General features: G+C 37.8%; 1 protein-coding gene across 1 annotated transcript in view; it reads left to right on the forward strand.

The window, feature by feature from the left end:
* Positions 1-577: 577 nt before the first annotated feature.
* TCF20 (transcription factor 20) overlaps positions 578-20318 on the forward strand; it is a 98708-nt gene continuing 78967 nt past the window's right edge. The window contains exon 1 of the mRNA XM_070755996.1: positions 578-620. The gene's annotated coding sequence lies outside the window, so the exon portion shown is untranslated. The remainder of the gene's footprint in view (positions 621-20318) is intronic.

A 20318-nucleotide genomic window follows, 5' to 3' on the forward strand; every position in this document is an offset into this window, starting at 1 on the left:
TAAGGGAGTCTCTAATTATATGTGGGAGATTTTCAGTTTGGGAAAAACTGACATCAGAGCCCCATTTTTAATGTTCCTTTTGTGAGCCCAAACAATTTTTTTAAAGGAGCAAACGTATTGTTCAACTGTTTCTACAGTCATACAATTATATATATTTTTTGTAAAATAAAATTGGTAGGAGGGTATGCATACATGTATGCATGCAGTTGCCATATATGAGTTTCAACCACTTGAGCGGAAAAAACGGAGTAAATTATATATTGAACTGCTAACTGGTGTGAAGGCCTTGTGGTTTCCATGGTAACTGGGCTGGAAATAGCTCCACGTGACATCAGAATAGTACAGGTAGAGTGAGATCTAGCTTTCCCTTCCCCCTCAAAAGAGCAGAATTGATACAAAATATAAGGCATGTAGTAGCAAGTTAGTAATACATTGACATTTGCACTTAACATATTTAAATGTTAGAAAACCAAAGGTGGATATGTTTTTCTTTTTATCTCTAGTTCATTAAAAACAATTTTTGGATAATATTTCTAGAAATGTATCCCTTTCCAATATCTTTTCAATGTCTTTTCAGATACAGTAATACAATGCAAACGGAAGCTGATAGAAAAAGAGGGGTGAGTTGGACCCCTTCTCTATTGTATATATATATATAAAGATGATTGCCATTATTTCGTATGCATACAGCTTGACTTCTCTGTCAAGATTTTTCAAAGTATTTTGTGATGGAAGTGACAAGAGAACCAATGAGTTGATTGTTATAAAATATTGCATGAATATGATCGTTTTTACACTTCAATTGCAAATGAGAGAATGTTTAATTTTTTTAAAAAAAATCTCATAATCAAATTGTTAGGCATTAATTTGAACAGTTATACAGAATTCAACAGACCAGTTTAAATAGTATGACTGAACACTGTTGGTATACTATAGCCCACTGCATCCCTTGGACCTTTATTTTACAGCAGCTACATCCATTCAAGTGTCCCAGATACGTTTGGATTTTATCCTGGCCAATTGCTGGGATTTCAGGAAGCTGCAATCGCAGCATTTATTTATTTGTATGTTTGTTTGATCAAGTACGCATTGGAGATATACAAAGATACAATAATAATTATATACATATATATATCTTTTACTACCTGCTTATATTATATTTTACATATCTGTTTATATTAAATTAAGGGAGATTACAGTTAAAATGGGCAGTCCTATATATATAGTCGATCTTCTGTTTTGGACCAGAAGAGTTTGGTTGGCTACAATGAGAAACTAAATGGGCCATTTATCTTATGTGTGGCGTGGCTTCATGCATATCACTGGCTTATTCTTGGAAGTACTGTACTAATACTTTCCAGCTCCCATTACTCAGATCACCTAAACCACAGGTCACCAACCAGTGGTCCGTGGACCCTTGACCTAAACTATTTGTCTAGGATTTTGTGCGGCACATATATAAGGCAGAATATCAGTAAATAGCCTGAACCTACAAAGATGAAGTCAGGAAAACTAAGCTCAAAATGAAATAAGTCTTCCAACAAAAGCAAAAAAATAACAAAAAGAATGATTTTTTTTCAACATGTAAAAAGAAAAGAAAAAAGTCAAGGAAAATACTGCTCTAACTTACACTGAACTCACTTTCAGTTTGCTTGCTCAAGATGATGACTGCACACACGGTGCCAGAAACTCGGCTTCTGCACATGCTCAAAAGAAAAATAAAATAAATTTAAAATTTTTTTTTAAAAAAGCCGAAAACAAGATAGCTTTCTGCACATGCTCAGAAGGAAAAAAAATCCAAAAGATTTTTTTTAAAAAGATGGCGGTGCCCATGGACTGGCACTGACCGATCCGGTTTAGTGACATCATTGGGATGTCACCAGCAGGTCTCTATCTGTTTGGGTGAACTGGTCCAAACCGGGAGGAACCCACCCCTGCCTCTGTTAACCCTGCTGTTCTGTTCAGGTCGTATGTGACCCGAAACCAAGTTTGAGTCCCTGTAAAACATTTTCCCTGCATATCTGAAACTTGAAATTCCATGAGTTTTCATCATTTCAGTGGTTCTCTCTATGAGAATTTTTTTTGGGGGGGTGGGGGGTTTCTTTCTTGCTGAAAAAAAAACAACTCCCTAATGTTATGTTCCCGGGTCTATTTGACCCGGACTGCAAATTGATCATTTTAGGTACTTATATTTGGTCTTTTTGAAAGCTTTTTTCACCTGGAAACAGGTTTGAACATTTCTGCACACAATGATATGAAAATTGAAATGAAAAAAGTAAATCTTATTGGTTTATTTCGTGGATATAATGCATGCCCCCCCCCCCCGTTTTTGTGAATTTTTTTCAATTTTTCCAGTTCAATTTTCATATCATTATGTTCAGAAATGTTCAAGCTACCAATCCCACACCAACTTTAATAAAATAGAATGGATTTTGCAAGCAAAACTATCCATAAATTGAAAAAATTCACAAAAACGGGGGGGCATGCAATATATCCGCAAAATAAACCAATAAGATTTACTTTTTTCATTTCAATTTTCATATCATTGTGTGCAGAAATGTTCAGACTACTTTCCAAGTGAAAAAAGTTTTCAAATTGACCAAACATAAGCACTTCAAATGAAGAGTTTTTGGTCCGGGTCGTATGTGACCCGAACATAACATTAGGAAGTTTTTTTGAACAGAACAGCAGGGTTAATGCAACCTAGGATTGTTGGGTTTTTTGGCACTGCAGCACATTGCTGACTCATATTTAAGTGACTGTACACTAGGACTCCTAGATCCTTCTTGCAGCTACTACTATTGAACAGTGTTTCTTGCCTAAATGTAGAACCTTACTTTTCTCACTGCTGAATTTCATTTTGTTAAATAGAGCTGAGATCCTTCTCTATCTTCTGAAGTGTTATGTATTCCTGCCAGCTTTGTATTATTTGCAAATTTGATGCATTTCCCTTCTATTCCTTTATCTAAATCACTGATGAAGATATTGAAGAGTACTAAGATAAAGGGAACCTTGGGGTGCCCCACTACATACTTCTCTCCATGTAGGTTTAGTTCTATTAAGGAACGACACCTACATGTTGAGTGCAGTTGGCTAGCAAATCCATCTGATGGTGATGCTATCAATCCAATATTTTTCTATCTTATAAATAGTAGGTTATGGTCTACCTTATCAAATGCCTTACTAAAGTCCAAATAAATTATACATCATTTTTTCTGGTCCACTAATTTGGTCACATTGTCAAAGAATGCAATAGGTTTTGTCTGGCATGAACTATTTTTGGCAAAACTGATTTGGCTTCTGGTTATAATTTTGTTTAGTCTCTAGATGTTCCCAGATTATCTTTTCCAGAATCTTCCCAGATATTAATGTCAGACTGATTGATCTGTAGTTTCCTAGATCCATTTCCCTCCCTTTTTTGAAGGTGGAACCAAATCAGCCTTTTTCCAATCTCTGGTACTTTATCCTCACTATCCTAGTCACATACAAGAAAGTAAATATGTTATCAACCAACGTCAGTGTGGTAAATTCCTCTAGCAATTACATCCTTCCCCCTCCGACTAATTAAATCTAACTCTAATCGGTGGGCGCCATTATTGGCCTCTCCCCTTTTATATATTAATCTCACAGATAAGATCCCAGAGGAGTGGAAGGTAAAAATAATTGTTTGCCTATGTAAAAAGGGCAATAGGAATGACACAGTTAATTATAGGCCAATTAGCCTATTGCACATCATTAACAAATTACTTAACAGGTAATTCACCAAACTCAATACCTGGGTTACAGATGAAGGAATAAGCAACACCAAGTAAGTGGGTTTCCAATCAGGACAATGAATGATGCTGCATCATTTCACTGATAAACAGAAATCATTCTAATTTGACTTTATTTGCAGCCTTTGTTGATTTTTTAAAACAGGATTTAGTAATATTTCTGAAATTGGATTCTGGGACATTTTGAGTGAATCAATTACTAATTCATGTTGCTAATTCATAATTCACAAAAAAAAGCAAGTGGGTAAGGTCTGTCCAGTGAAGGGCTACCAAAACTTTTACCACCACACTGTGGGCATGGCTTATGCAGGACACCCTGCATTTTCTTTCAATATCTTTCAGTGCAAATTGGGTGCTCTGGGGTGGAGCTCCATTTTTGCTACCCCACTGCGTTCCCTCCCACCACCACCCGGTCTGGGTAGTAGCCAACCCCTGGGTCTGTCTGATTTCATCTAGACATTCAAATACTGTAGATCAAATAAGGAGTCTTTTAGCTTCATTTGTTTTTTAATATAGCAACTTCAAAACCAGACAGCAGAATAAAAACTCAGTGGTCCATCAAGTCATAAACTAAAACAAGTTCAATATTTTAAATATTTGGGAATAATCTTCCAGGCTTCTAGAAAACTAACATCTTTGAATAATTCTGTCACATCTCAGTGACAATTAAATTGTTTATGGCTAAAATAAAGTTGCTCAACTATTTTATGTTATATAACTTGGCCCCTTCCGAAATCTAAGGGCTGATGAAACAGTTTAATTGAGCTTCCTTAGGATATCTTTTGTTTCTTCAAAATGTGTTCCTAATGCAATTTTGAGGCTTGTTCCAAGATTTTATCTTGATGGCTCTGAATCCTGTTTGATCCTAATGGGCTGTTACCAGTCTTGTTGGTATCAAACAGTCTCAGTCTTTCTTCACAAAATATAGGTCAAACAACTTTTATGGGAAAAGCAATAAATTAGAACATTGATCATTAAAATAATCTCATCATCGTTCCTGATTTTCATCATCAAATGTTAGATTACTGTAAGCCCCCTATTATGGGGTATTTATACTGTCTGACACTGAGTAAATATAGATGGACTTTCTCTAGAGCCCATGTTAACCATTTGTCTGAAATAGTATAGGGCAGTGATGAACCTTTTTTTTCCTTGGATGAAGAAAGCACACATGCATTTGTCCACACCCACAATTCAGTGCACACACACACGCGCATCCCGCCCCCTGTGCATGCATGCACGACCCCCCACTCCCCATTTCCTGACTTCTGGTGGGCCTGGTAAGTCCATTTTTCACCCTCCCCAAGCTCCAGAGGCTTTCTTAGAGCCTGGAGAGGATGAAAATGCCCTCCCCTGCTCCCCCCTGAAGCTAAAAATACCCTTCCAGAGCCTCCATGTAAGCCACAAATCAGCTGGGCGATGAGCTGATATGTTTTGGAGCTGAGCTAGGGCAACGGCTCAGGTGCCAGCAGATGTAGCTACATGTGCTACCTGTAGCACGTATGCTATAGGTTTGCCATCACGGGTTTCCTGAACAGGGTGTTGGACTAGAAGAACTCCAAAGTCCTTTCAATTCTGTTATTCTGTTAATGCTTTTCCTTCTGCTTGTTGCGGCCGGGGGAAGGAAAATTTCATGAGCTCCTTATTCTTAGAAACTTGCCCTAAGTTGCTTAATACCTTTACTAAATTACAGAAGTGCCCAAAACTTTGACTTAGATGTGTCATCTTATCATTTTATGATAATGTCCTGGTAATGGGTTTGCAGTAGCAATCTATTTATTTTTTCTTATTTCTAATTATTATTATTATTATTTATTAGATTTGTATACTGCCCTTCTCCGAAGACTTGGGGCGGCTCATAAGACACAATATAAAACAATGCGTATAAACAAATCTAATTAATTAACTTTTAGGGTAATACTGGTCAAAGTCTCAAGTAAAGAAATTTTTATTTCCAATTTCTCTATTCTTGTTGATTCTAACAGTTATTTTGTCTGTTTGGTGAATAAACAGTTCAAACCTCTATTCAGAACGAAGATCTTGATGGAACATGCTCTTAGGTGCTCTCACTTATTTGTACCTGGACTATCATTAAGTGTTGTACCTTATGATTCTTGACTAACTTATCTTTATTTTTATATACATTGAGAGCATATCAACGAAGACAAATTCCTTGTGTGTCCAATCACACTTGGCCAATAAAATTCCATTCTATTCTATTCTGTTCTCTATTCTCTATTCTATTCTATTTCTATTGTTCAAGACTTCAAGCATTTAGAATCCAGCAGGATTCTCCAGATTGGTTGTGGGAGAGTCCAAAGTGTGGGTTGACTCTTCCTTCTTGCCTGGACTGAGTCGACAGATTTTTCTAGTCACGCCCTTCTGTTTCCTCTTCCTCCCCAGTTATTCAACTCAGTCCTTGCAGAGCGGATGTGTTCAGTCGACAAAGGAAGTTTGGACTTTCCCATGAGATTTTAAAATATTTTTGCTTTAAATTTGGACTTGCCTAGCAAGAGGAGGGGGGTATATAGATACATCTGGCATATGGGCTGTGAGTTTGATAGCCCTGCTCTAGCTCCTAATATATTCTAAATATTTTCTTTAGTTATTGGATGATAGCAGGAAGCCATGCCAGCTTAATCCTGCATTAAGAAACCTACTATAAATTATGATGGATATTTACGACAAATCATTGCATCATTAATGTCCTTATATAAATATTTGTTATACAGTATTTGCATCTGGAGTAAATATACACTTTCCTGATTTTTCATACTATATTCTCTACATTATTTATTACAAATGTTTAGGTCACTTGGTCTGCATTAGTTACTCCATTAACTGTTTTAATTTATGTTATCAGTCTCATCTTCTGTAAGACTATTTACCTGCTGTAAACTTGTGCACAATGGGCCCTTCATCTTACAGTATTTACATCTCCCCAATCATTTTCATTGTTCATTTCTGCTGCTGACATTTAAATGCTGGTCTGCATTTATGAATCTAATAGAATATTTGGCAGGAAACATCATGAGTCAATCAATGCTTACTTTTAGAAGATCAGTAGAGGAGTGTGAAATGCTTTTATCTAATCAGAGCCCTTCTCATCAGCACTTTTTGTTTGTTTGTTTGTTTGTTTAGTATATGGCAAAAATGTTGAAAAGCACATCATAATTATAACTCCATCATGTATTGAATATATATATAGTTATAGTTTATTAGATTTGTATGCCGCCCCTCTCCGAAGACTCCATATATTAAATAGTCTAGCTTTGAATTTATAAACAGAATAAATAGTTTCACATTTGAGCTACCAGTGGAATGGAGTAACAAAATAAATTGCTGATCCTTCTCCTGTATCATTTGGAAAACCTTTTAGTGAGTGGTGTATGATAAATTATAAAAATAATAAAAATAAATTGTAAGTTTCTAAAGTTTATACTGTATTATGCTACGGTACCAGTACATGTACTTCGTTACCTTCAAAAGCCTGGTACAGTTTGCAAAGTAATGTGTTAGCACTTTGGCAAATAAATGTTTTCCCAGCAGTCGTGACCATGATTGTATATTGCTAAAGATTTGGGAAGGGAAGGGAAGAGTGAAGGAAGATAAACAATGCATACCTGAAAAGAAAAGCTGCATTAATAGAACACTAAACCTCTCTTGAGGGAGAGAAAGAGAAAAAAGGTTTATTGCAGCAGAGTGTAACGTCTGAGCCAAAAGGTGGCAAGAATTGGAAATAAACAGGAATAAACAAGTCCAAAAACTATCATAAAAATACTCAAAATATCTGTGAGTACATGATAGCATCTGTAATAAATTACAATAACATCAAAATGACAAGTTTGTGATGTCAAACAAATGCTGCAGTTATGTATTTGCGTGGTATCTGACACAAGTACAAAAATCACTGTATTATTGTGATGCTATCACACATGTTATCATTCGCACCTCCAATAGATATTCATATTTTGTATGTCTTAATCAAGGGGTGGGTTCCTCCCTGTTTCACCCAAACCAGTAGCAATCCGCTGGTGACATCACAATGGCATCATAGTTCCAATTCGGTCAGTACTGGTCCATAGGCACCGTCATCTCTCTCTTTTTTAAAAAAAAATTATTCCATTTTTTTTTCTATTTGGAATTTTTCCCCTCTGCTCCTGCCGCTTGAAAAAGGCCCTCCCCCTCTCCCCCAGGTTTATATTTTCCTTTTATTTCTTCGCCCGAAGCATATCTGATTAGCTCCTCAGCTGTATTTTGGGGCTGAGCATAGCTACTGAGCATGCGCGAAAGCAGAATTGCACAAGGGGGCGCACACGCACGCGAAACATCACCATGCGAACCGGTGGCGAAGGTGAACCCACCCTGCTCTTAATGTAGTTGTAAAAAGAGTTGCATTATTTGGTATTTGCAGCTTTGACTGATCTATTAATATATTTTTAAAGTTCCTTTTCATAGGTTTTTTTAAAAAAGGAATACTTTTTCCATTTAATTTTATTCCCTTCTGTTTGTGAGCATGCTCCTTGGTTCTTGGATAGGCCCTGATGGCTTTAGGTAATTGTTGCCATAGAGAAAAGTTAGTTTCTCAGGACTTCCTTTCTTCTCACATCAAAAATAAAACAGTGGGAGGGAGGCAAATCGATTTGCCAGATGTTGTCTTCTAAATCCCATTCCTGGTTCTGAATTGGTATCAAACCCAATAGAGTCGGCTGCCTGAAGCAGAGCTTTCAAATGCCCTCCCTTTAGAGCATTGCTAATGATCTGTTCACCTAACAGCCCATCCTTCAAAGCAGATTCTTTTATTCTGCTGAAAACAGGGGTTTTAGTTAATTGGCTGAAAAATGTACTTTACCTTGCACAGATATACACACAGAAACAGTCTGTACTAGGTTCTTCCAGCTGCACAGGCTACTAGATTTGAACAAATAACTGATCCAGTTAATCTGAGGGTTTTTCTTTCTTGCTTAGCTTAGACCAAGCATTGATTGTTTTAATGGTTACCCAGGGGAGAAAAAAACAGAAAAAGACTCTTAATATTTTCTACTAAATTTTAATTGGTAGCAAGTAAGTATTCTTTATTTTTAGAATTGGTTTACAAGTGTTGTTTCTTCTGCATAGTGAATGTAGGGTTATTCACACCATGCAGAGTATATGCAAAATCTTTATCTTAAAATAACATAACTATATAAATTTATACTAAAAATCAAATGTGAAGAATCAGCAAATAAGTTGCAGTAGGTTTCATATAAAACAAGTTATAAATGTCACTCTTTAAATATCCCACGATTCCTAATCATTTTTGTCTCTTTCTTCCCCATGCATGTTTATCAGCATCTTATAATTAAACTCCTTTCAGAAAGCTTAAGAATTTCCTGTTTCAAATAGAAAGAGGGTAGACACTGGTGGAGGAAAAACAAAATTATCTGGTGGCAACTGTTTTTCCAATCCTAACTGTACACTGCATTTCAGATTCTAAATTGTATACTGCATTTCTTAAAGTGGCACATAGAAATAACATACCAACAGTGATACAAGAATGTTGCAATAGGCATATATGATTATTGCATGCTCTTGAAATATATTGTAATATTTTTCATATCATAGATGTCTTTTGTCTCATGACTTTGCATTTATATAATGAACAAAAGGACTGCTTGCCAAAAGAATACATTAAAGTAGCATTTCTTGCAGTCTTCCAAAATAGTAAATTATAGTTTAGCTATCGGTTAAGGATGAAAGCATAAGCAAGTTTACCTGGAAATAAATGCATTCGGTAGTAGATATATTGCTGAATAAATATTTCTAATGTTTGGGTGGAGACAGAATTATTTTTGGCAAGATTCCTGCTGTATTTTAAGAGAGATGTGAGAAGATCCTTCACATCCCCTTTTATATCAGTTCTAGCATTTCTGAATTGGTATAGGTGCATACCTAAACAATATAGGTATTGTTATACAGTAAATTGCATTTTGCAATGTCTTCTGTTTTTTAGTGGCAGTCATTCAAAATATCGCAGTGTCTTCTCCCCTCCCACACACATCTGCCATGTGCAGCAGAGAAAGAGGAATTTATAGGACCAATATGAATTCTTAGTCCAGCATAGTTGCTACTAATTCATGTTTTGAAATGGAAAGAAGGAGGATTACACACCTCTCTCCTGTTTTCAAGTTCTCATCATGTTAGGTCCATCCAAACCTAACCAGACCTTTCTTGGTCTTCCTCCTGTTCTGAAACCAATCATAGTTCCTTTTCATTTTTATTCATTCTGCATATATACAAACCACCTCAATATACTTTTTTCATATTGGTCACTCATTTCACATGTTTATTTTTTACTTTATCCCTTCCTGTTTTTACTATATATATTTCTTAAGTACTGTACCAGTTATCTACAGATAGTCTTCCACCTACAATCCAGGGGCGGGTTCCAGTTACATTTTGCTACTGGTGCACATCTGCACACATGTACGCATCCCACTGCACGATTCCACTTCTGTGCATGCTCAGCAGGATGACATTACAAGCTGAAGCACAGCTGTGCTTCAAACGAAGAATAAAGGTCGGCATTAATGCTAGGGTGGGCGAGAGGGCTTTTTTCAATGCAGAAAAGCCACTAAACCTGGAAAAAGTTGCCAAAAATTACATCATCACTGGGCTCCTACCTATCTTTTGTAATGGGAATTAATACCTTCCAAAGACATATTTATGTAGAACTATTGGAATTTTAAAAATTACCATATGTGCCATGGTGGTGAAGTGCTTAAACTACAATATTGCAGCCTACTTCTACCAACTACCAGCTGCCAGCAGTTTGATTCTGACCGGCTCAAGGTTGACTCAGCCTTGCATCCTTCTGAGGTCAGTAAAATGAGGACTCAGATTGTTGAGGGTAATATGCTGATCTGTAAACCGCTTAGAGAGAGCTGTAAAGCACTTTGAAGCGGCATATAAGTCTAAGTGCTATTGCTAGTGCTGTCAGTGTATAAAACTGCATATGGCTCAGTAAAAACTAAGCTGCTCAGTTTTGAGTTCAATCTGATTAAACCATTTCAAAGATGATGGAAATGTGGTGGTTGTGGTGATAAACATAACAAAGAACAGTGATGGAGAACCTTTTCTGCACTAAGTGTCAAAAAGGCATGTGGGTGCTTGTCTGGCCTGCAAATAGGAAGAGGAGCTGGCCAGGGGGCATGCGCATGCCAGAAAATGAACTTCTTGTTTCCAGGGCATGCATGCGCACTGTCCATCAAGTCTTCTGGTGTACCTTGTATGCACACATTCCGATCAGCTGGCTAGTGCACATGCGCATATTAGAAAATAGAAGACCAACTTTTCCTGTTTCCGGCACTGCTACATGCACAAAGGCCAACTGATTGTCGGGTGTGCATTTGTCCAGAAACCCAGAAAAGCCAGTCTTCCGTTTTCCAGCGTGAGCATGTGTGCTGGCCAGCTGATCGGCATGTGGGCATGCAAGGCAGTAACTGGAAGACTTGGTGGCCAATGCACATGCCAAGCGACATGGCTCCGGGTGCCAATTCGGGAATGCGTGCCATAGGTTTGCTATCATGGACATAGAATGCTTGCATCATAGTAGACTGGATCATATTCTTTTAAAAATTGCATCCAAAAGTGGTGATGAAAAAAAGACTTGCCAGGGTGCAATGTACTCATATCCCAAGAATTATATGTGTGCCAAATGTAAACTAATAGAAACACTTGAGAAAAATATTAAGTCTTAATGGATTTTTTTTCAACTATGGCAAAAACAAAGATGGAGATTGTCGACCAGCATATAATATGATCAGTCAAGTTCTTTAAAAGTCAGTAAGGTTTGTTTGATTGGAATGGTTCAAAAGCATTTGTAATAAACATAACATTCCACGAAATATCACTCATTATATCAAATCTTTTTTCACTTCTCACCAGGTAACCACATCAATACATTGGCCTGTAGAGAAGTATAAAGCCTGACTAAATTAATGGATCAGGAAAATGTTATGGACATAATTTACTTGGACTTCAGTAAGGCATTTGAAAAAATAGATCACAATCCACTATTTGATAAGATAGAAAAATGTAGATTAGACAACATAATCACTAGATAGATTAGTTATTGGTTGATCAACTGTGCTCAATGTGTAGTTCTTAATGGAACTGCATCTACATGGAGTCAAGTATTGTATGCAGTGGGGTACCCCAAGGCTCTGCTTAAGGCCCAGTACTCTTCAATATCTCTACAAACATTTTAGATGAAGGGACAGAAGGAGAACTCAACAAGCTAGAAGGCAACAAGAATAGCCAATACTCCAGAAAATAGGCACAAGATACAAAAGGATCTTCACAGATGAACATTGACCCCTATCTTAACAAAATAAAATTCAATTCAGAGATGAGAAAACTCAGGCTCTACATTTAGGCAAGAAAAATCAACTATACAAATATAGCTCAGTGGTGGTAACTGTGAGAAGAATCTTGGAGTCCTAATGGACAATCACTTAAATATGAGCCAGCAGTGTACTGCAGCTGCCAAAACAGATAATGTAGTCCTAGGCAGCATTAACACAGAGAAAAAAAACAAGATCACATGAAGTGTTAGTACCACTTTTAGTGCCTTAGTAAGACTGAACTTGAAATATTGCATCCAGTTTTGGTCACCCTAATATAAAAAAGAAGTTGAGACACTAGAACAGGGGTGTCAAACTCGTTTTCACTGAGGGGCCACATCAACATTCTGTTTGACATCGGGAGGCTGGGGTTGGTGTGGCCACGGTGGGCATGGACACCTCAATGTCACTCTTGTCTGGGGTGCCTGTGGTGGCCTGAGTCTCTGCCCTCGAAAACAGGCTCCTGGGCTGTTTTTGGCTGTGACAACCTTCTGCAACCATCTGTCAGCAAAAATAAAATTCAGGAAGGCCGCCTGTGGCCCTCACTCTCATGAGCTCCATTTTCGGCTGTGACAGCCTCCTGCACGGTCCTCCCGAGTTCTGTTTTTGCTGCCGGACGGTCCTTTGCTGTTTCCAGGGTGGCCCTGGAGGCCAGGTCTAAGCACTCCATGGGTTGGATCCAGCCCCCAGACCTTGAGTTTGACACTCGGGCTCTAAAAAGAGAACAGCAACAAAGATAATTAGGGGACTGGAGGCTATACCATATGAAGAATGATTGCTGGAATTGGATATGTCTAGTTTAATGAAAAGAAGGATAGCAATATTCTTGTATCTAAGGGACTGCCACAAAAAAAGGGGTCAACCTATTCTCCAAAACAGAAAAAAATTGCCTCTTGAGCTATTGTTGCATTGATATATTGTAGATTTAACACTGCTGCAGTGGATTTATATTAAAGTTGCTTTATGCTAAGCAGTGTGTTAATTGCAAAAGAAGGAGAATATGGAAAGAAATGATGAGCTCCCAAAATATTGATATATGATCTGAAAGAAATTTACACCCCTCAATCAAACAGCTGTTTGGAAAATTTTCCAAGCATAATTCTGTCAGAGAGTTGCTGCCCATCTTTAATGCCCACTGTATTTTTAGAAATGAACAAACTAGAAATGTTAATATATGTGTCTGTGAATGTTCATACATCTATAAATATATAATTATCTATACACTGCATCTATTGATGTAGAGGTAGATTCTTAAATGCCTGCAGAGGTCATTAGATTTTTAAAATGAGAGGCAAGATTACATTTTTATGCAGCAATATTCATTGAGTAGAAAGGAAATGGATCTGATAATTCAAACATGGCAAATATGTATGGTTTATTATAGAGGGCTGACCTATATGACAGATTCAGGTATTTATTGGACTACTTTTAAGGAAATAACTAATGATAAAGGCAAAAGAGGGAGCAGGCAATCGTAGTGGTTCAGAGCTCACATTACATCCTGGAAGTCTAAATGTGGAATTAAACTCTAATGTTAATTTCTCTTTCATTTCCAGTTACCTATTCATTATTAACTTTTGCTAAATAAAAGGATAACCTATATTGTTTTCAAATAATAACATTACATCCTTATGTTTCCATTGGTCGTTGTGCTGCTTGTGTATTTTCATGAACTACTTTCATTTTCAATTGTTCCATATCTTAATATGTTCTCACACTGATGCTTATATATTATGGTAATTGTTAACTTCCATCTCTTTTGTATTATATTTCCTGGTTCTAAATAAAAACAACTGAAATAATCCAATAGTAACATACCCACTGTGGCAGTGAGATTTCCATATACAGTAATACCTTATCTTACGAACTTAATTGGTTCCGGGACAAGGTTCGTAAGGTGAAAGGTTTGTAAGATGAAACAATGTTTCCCATAGGAATCAATGGAAAAGCAAATAATGTGTGCAAGCCCAAAACTCAGAAACCTGGAAGCCGGGACCTCACCGCCGAAGGAGGCTTGAGCCTCCCAATCCTTCCCGACCCTCCCGCATATCACTCTCGGCTGGAAGGATCCCCCATAGTAGGCCGGCAGAATTGTCTCCCGAGCCCTCTTGCCCGGCGGGAGGCAAAGAGCTGGGGTGGGGGGTATCAGGCCGGCCCTCCTGCCTCCCCCCCAGCCCAAAACCCAAAGCCTCGCCGCCGCTGCAGGAGACTTAAGCCTCCCAGTCCTCCCTGCCCCTCGCCCGGGGCCGGCAGAACTGCCTCCCGAGCACTCTTGCCCGGCGGGAGGCGAAGCGCTGGGGTGGGGGGTGTCAGGCTGGCCCTCCTGCCTCCCCCCAGTCAAAAACCCAAAGCCTCGCCACCGCAGAAGCCACTGCAGGAGGCTTAAGCCTCCCGATCCTCCCCACCCCTCGACCGTGGCCGGCAGAACTGCCTCCCGAGCGCTCTTGCCCGGCAGGAGGTGAAGCGCTGGGGTGGGAAGTGTCAGGCTGACCCTCCTGCCTCCCCCCCCCAGCCAAAAACCCAAAGCAGTCACAAGGCAGAGGAATCCCTCTGTCAGTAAGAGCGCACACGCAGTAAGAGAGCCCATGAACCCAGGCTCAGGTTCGTAAGACGGAAAGGGTTTTTAAGACGAGGCAAAGAAATCTTAAACCCCGGGTTCGTATCTCGAAAAGTTCGTATGACGACGGGTTCGTAAGACGAGTTATCACTGTACTGTATGAATGTTTTCTGTGCGCATTTCATTTTATAGTAACTTTTAACTTTTATTGCTTGTTAGTTTATTTATTTTTTGTTTATTTTTATTGTTTTTACATGGAGAAAGGAAGAAAAAAGGGAAAGAGAAAAAAGGGAATAGAAAAGAAAAAGAAGCATGTGCATTTTATACTACATTATATGCTAGATTGGAGCATGTAAATTCAGTAAATAAATTATATATGTATCTAAAATGAATTTTTTATCATGTGTGTGTGCAGGTGTGTGAGAGAATGCATAATTTTGTGTGTGTGTTTTTAAAACCTTGAATTCTACTGTATTAGTGCAACATTAACGCAATATCGGATTTTCAGTTCAATTTTATAGAATGTGAAGGATGTGTATTTATGTTTTATTTTTATAGTTATAATGTACATTGAAGATGGCATTTAATTTCATTGTACAAGGCTTAATGACAATAAGGTAAACTAACTAAACATAGCCAGTTATTTACTATTGCTGCAAATCAACACAAATGGCTCAACTACAGGCCACTATTATAATATATAAGCAGTATTAGTTGTTCATTACTTAGTAGTGCTATCAGTAGGTAGTATGTATGTATGTATTTATTTATATAGGCAGGTGGGCAGGCAGGCAAATAGGTAGGTAGGTAAGTACATAGATATATCATGAATTAGGTTATATTTGAATGGATGGGGTGTTGGAAATGAGGAGAGAGAATAAGAACAGAAGAAACAATAGCAAAATAAAAAATTACAAATGGAAGAGGAAGATAATATATAAAATGTTATATGTATGTGTATGAATAAATACATATGTTACATAAGATATATACAATTTTAGATAGATATACGTGACCTATTTTATTTTTAAAATAAAAAGGACACCATAAAACCCTTGTTCAACACTGTAATTGAAGAATTATGCATCATTTTTGTCTATTAGTACAGACTAGAAAGGGCTCATATCTACTACACTTATGTAAATTTTGGGAGAAGTAAGGCTTCCATCTTCATGATCTCTACAAAATCAGATAGGTTTTTAAATATTTACATAACAGATACAAGTAGTCCACATTTAGTGACTGCCACATTTAGCAACCCTAACTATGATGATGATGAAAAAGTAGCTTTGTGACTGGTCCTCACATTTATGATTTGCAAGTCTATAAAACAAAGGAAAGCTGATCATAAGCACAGGTACAGTTTCATTTAACAACCGCTTTGCTTAACAAGCCAATTGCTGGTCACAGTTGTTGCTAAAAGAGGATTATAGGTATCTATGACAGTACTTGTTCAGTCCCAGGGAGCCAACTGGGAGATAGCAATTTTCATCTCATAAATTATATTTTAACATTTTAGCATTGCCTTTAATTTTTTTGTGCCATTTTAAAATCAGGAGGAAAGAAGAATTTGTAATATATTATGTTCTTCTGCAAAAGCATCTTGTTCTCTTTCTCTCTTTCTTTCTGTTTGTGTGTGTGTGTGTGTGTGTGTGTGTGTGTACTGTATATCTTTGAAAAAGGGGTATTTAGTGATAAAGGATTAAAAGAGAGGGATTTTGTTTCAAGTGCGTAACAGTGGTTACAATCTGGAGGAAGACTAAGTAGGCATATTATCACACAGACTTCCCATCTTATGCTGTGATTGTGTTTCAGCTCAGGATGGAACAGTGCCAATTTATATTACTTACTGCAGAATCTGGAATGAATGAGAAATTGTATGAATGGAAGAAGAAGAAAATGGAAGGAGGTATATGAAATGGAGACTTTTAAGAACGAATAAGAGAAAAGCAGGAACTCTGGCCAAGAGCTATCTATACCTTGTGTGACTGGCCAAGAGGAAAAAGTAGACAAATACTGTAGAAATCATGCTGGGTCAAAGAATGTAGATACCCAGAAATGTAGTTTTAGTGGCTATGACTGCTGTGCCTAAGGAAGGGCCACATTTAGACATCAGTCAGTAGCTAAAATGAGAAAGGCAGAGACCAGCATGAGGAGCAGAAAATTAGCAGCTATTGTTAATTTTCATACAGAAACATAGAAACATAGAAGACTGACGGCAGAAAAAGACCTCATGGTCCATCTAGTCTGCCCTTATACTATTTCCTGTATTTTTATCTTAGGATGGATATCTGTTTACCCCAGGCATGTTTAAATTCAGTTACTGTGGATTGACCAACCACGTCTGCTGGAAATTTGTTCCAAGGATCTACTACTCTTTCAGTAAAATAATATTTTCTCATGTTGCTTTTGATCTTTCCCCCAACTAACTTCAGATTGTGTCCCCTTGTTCTTGTGTTCACTTTCCTATTAAAAACACTTCCCTCCTGAACCTTATTTAACCCTTTAACATATTTAAATGTTTTGATCACGTCCCCCCTTTTCCTTCTGTCCTCCAGACTATACAGATTGAGTTCATTAAGTCTTTCCTGATACGTTTTATGCTTAAGACTTTCCACCATTCTTGTAGCCCGTCTTTGGACCCGTTCAATTTTGTCAATATCTTTTTGTAGGTGAGGTCTCCAGAACTGAACACAGTATTCCAAATGTGATCTCCCAAGTGCTCTATATAGCGGGATCACAATCTCCCTCTTCCTGCTTGTTATACCTCTAGCCATGCAGCCAAGCATCCTACTTGCTTTTCCTACCGCCCAACCACACTGCTCACCCATTTTGAGACTGTCAGAAATCACTACCCCTAAATCCTTCTCTTATATAAGTGTATAGAGGACAAGAAATCACATTTAAAAAGCAAGAACACAATGAATGAAAGAAAGGGAGAAGAATCAAGAAATAAATAAATATGTCTGTGTGTACTAATCACACAAGAAGACAAATCAGCAATGAATGGATAGAATTTTGCTCATCTAAAACACAAATTCCTGTTTGTGGGGTCAGATTAAGGGATAAATTAGAGATGCTACAGTGAATTGTGTTCCAGTCATTCAGTGGCATCCCTCTCTGAACTGCTTGACTGCATCGCCAGAATGACGGTTTGCAAAGTATTGTTGCTGAAGTTGGATCTTGGGAATTCATGACCACTATTACAACAGTGGGCCTGCTTGGGATTATTATGGGACTTCCTCAAACAGGAAGTCCCATAATAGATGCAATTATATATTGGAATAGGTGAGTTGCAATCCGTTGGTGGAAGGCTTTCTTATTGACTCTTATCACGGGCTGGTTATTTTTTTATAACTGAAGTGCTGGTGCTATCAATCTCTGGGGCTGGGGGAATGGACCAGTTAAGATGGCCTGCCTCACATTATGAGCTTTCAAAGAGCACTTGGTAAATTTCACAATATTTTGCCAGATAGCTGTTAGGCCCCTAGTCAAAATATGGACTACAAAAGACATGAAAGTACAGTACTTGATATGATTATTCCAAGACAATTTTGCCTTGTTTGTTAATCCCAGAGGCTCCTTGGTATATAGATTCTGGAAAACAGTTAACAATGGAAAATCTCTAAGTTCCAAGGAAACGTCCGCAACAGTGAGCTATAGCAGAAAAAACAATTGTTGCCAGTCTTGATCTCTATTACCGGTACCTTAAAAAAGTAGAGAATTATCAAGAGTTTTTCCAAGGATAGGAACAGGATAGGTCAATTTTGTCTGGAGAAGGCAATCCCAAAATATTTTGGTGGCAACTATATAGGACTGTTTAAGCACTTTGTTATACCCCAAAACCTACTGCCGAGCAGTGCAAGGCCCATAGTAATATGTTCCTAGCAACTACATTTAGTGAATAATTGGACTACTACGGTATATTTTGTACCATCTGCAGTTTTTGAGTGAGTAAAATGCATTTAGACTACATTTCTGTATTACATCTAGCTTGATGAAAGCCTGAGCTAACATAACAAGATCCTCCCACTTTAGGTAATGTTGCAGGACTATCTGGTACATTAGATACCTACAGTAGTTGTGTGTCTAAGAGGACCAAGTCATGGATCAACTTCCTTAATGGTAGTACTTATTTGAGAGACAACATAGAAACTTATATAAAGCCTCAGAAAATAAACAGCAATTCCATCTTGCTTGAGTTCAATCTAAGAGTATTGATGTAAGAAAGTTCTGAGAATGAGGGTTATTAATAGGTTTCAAGGGAATGTATATACAGTATATTGGTATGTTTTGTTGATTATTTTCTCAATTGTAAATCTCTCAGAATTGGTGATCCTACCATAAGCATCAGTGTTACAATTGGTAAATGCAAAAATAAAAGATAGGACATATTTCTAAAACTTTCTTGTACTTAAGAGCATTTTAGAAATATGTCCTATCTTTTAGCTTTAAATTATCCTTGCCATAATTTTAAAACAGCTATATTTCTCACAACGATTTTCAAATAGAATAGCTTTTTCCTGAAAAACATGGTTACATCCTAAACCACAATTTCTACTCTTTAAAAGGAGAATCATTACTTTTTTAATTTTATTGTAAAAATGTGTGCAGGGGGAAGACTTTTTGAGTCTTGGAAGGGACTCAAAGGCTTAACATTTAAATAAGGAGAACAGCAGACCTAATATCAGCATCACTCAATAAGAGGTGACAACAATAATTCTATACCTGAGAGAATTAGGATAGTAAATGTTACCTGAGGGACTGTCTTATTCCGGTTGCTTCTACCTGGCCAATCCGGTCTTGCAGAATTGTTGTGCACTGGGTTCCATTAGCTAAAGCAGTGTTTCCCAACCTTGGCCACTTGAAGATATCTGGACTTCAACTCCCAGAATTCCCCAGCCAGCATTTGCTGGCTGGGGAATTCTGGGAGTTGAAGTCCAAATATCTTCAAGTGGCCAAGGTTGGGAAACACTGAGCTAAAGAATGTTGCCTGTCACTACCAGGAAATGTCTTTTCTTTGCTGTGGTCGGTGCCCTCTGGAACATTTTCACTCCAGAAATTAGGATGCTCCCAACCCTGCTGAACTTTCAGAAGACTTTGAAGACCTTGGCTATGTGCCTGGGCCTGAGAGTGTGAAGGCTACCATTTCCTAGTTATATTGACACCAACAGGTTATAATGTTTCTTGGCTACTATTTGTATTTTATTTATTTACTTATTTTGCATTGTGTTTTGTTTTTATTATTGTTCACTGCCCAGAGTCATTGGTATGAGATGGGTGGTCATACAAATTAAACAAACAAATGAGGCTCCCATCTTTGACATTGCAGCCATATTCCTAAATAAAAAATAATGTATCTCAACTGTGTGCAACTTCCTCTGACTTGAAGGCTGCACCAGGCTTTATGCAGAACCTTAAGGACAGTACTTCCAAAGTGAGTAACCAGACTAGTTTATTATCCACAGCACACATTCAACATATGGATCAGAGGTGGGATCCAGCAGGTTCTGATCAGTTCTGGAGAATCTGTAGCGGAAATTTTGAGTAGTTCAGAGAACTGGTAAATACCATCTCTGACTGGCCTCGCCCCCATCTATTCTC

This window comes from Erythrolamprus reginae, chromosome 6 (genome assembly GCF_031021105.1).
Source record: "Erythrolamprus reginae isolate rEryReg1 chromosome 6, rEryReg1.hap1, whole genome shotgun sequence".
Taxonomy (NCBI): Eukaryota; Metazoa; Chordata; class Lepidosauria; order Squamata; family Dipsadidae; genus Erythrolamprus; species Erythrolamprus reginae.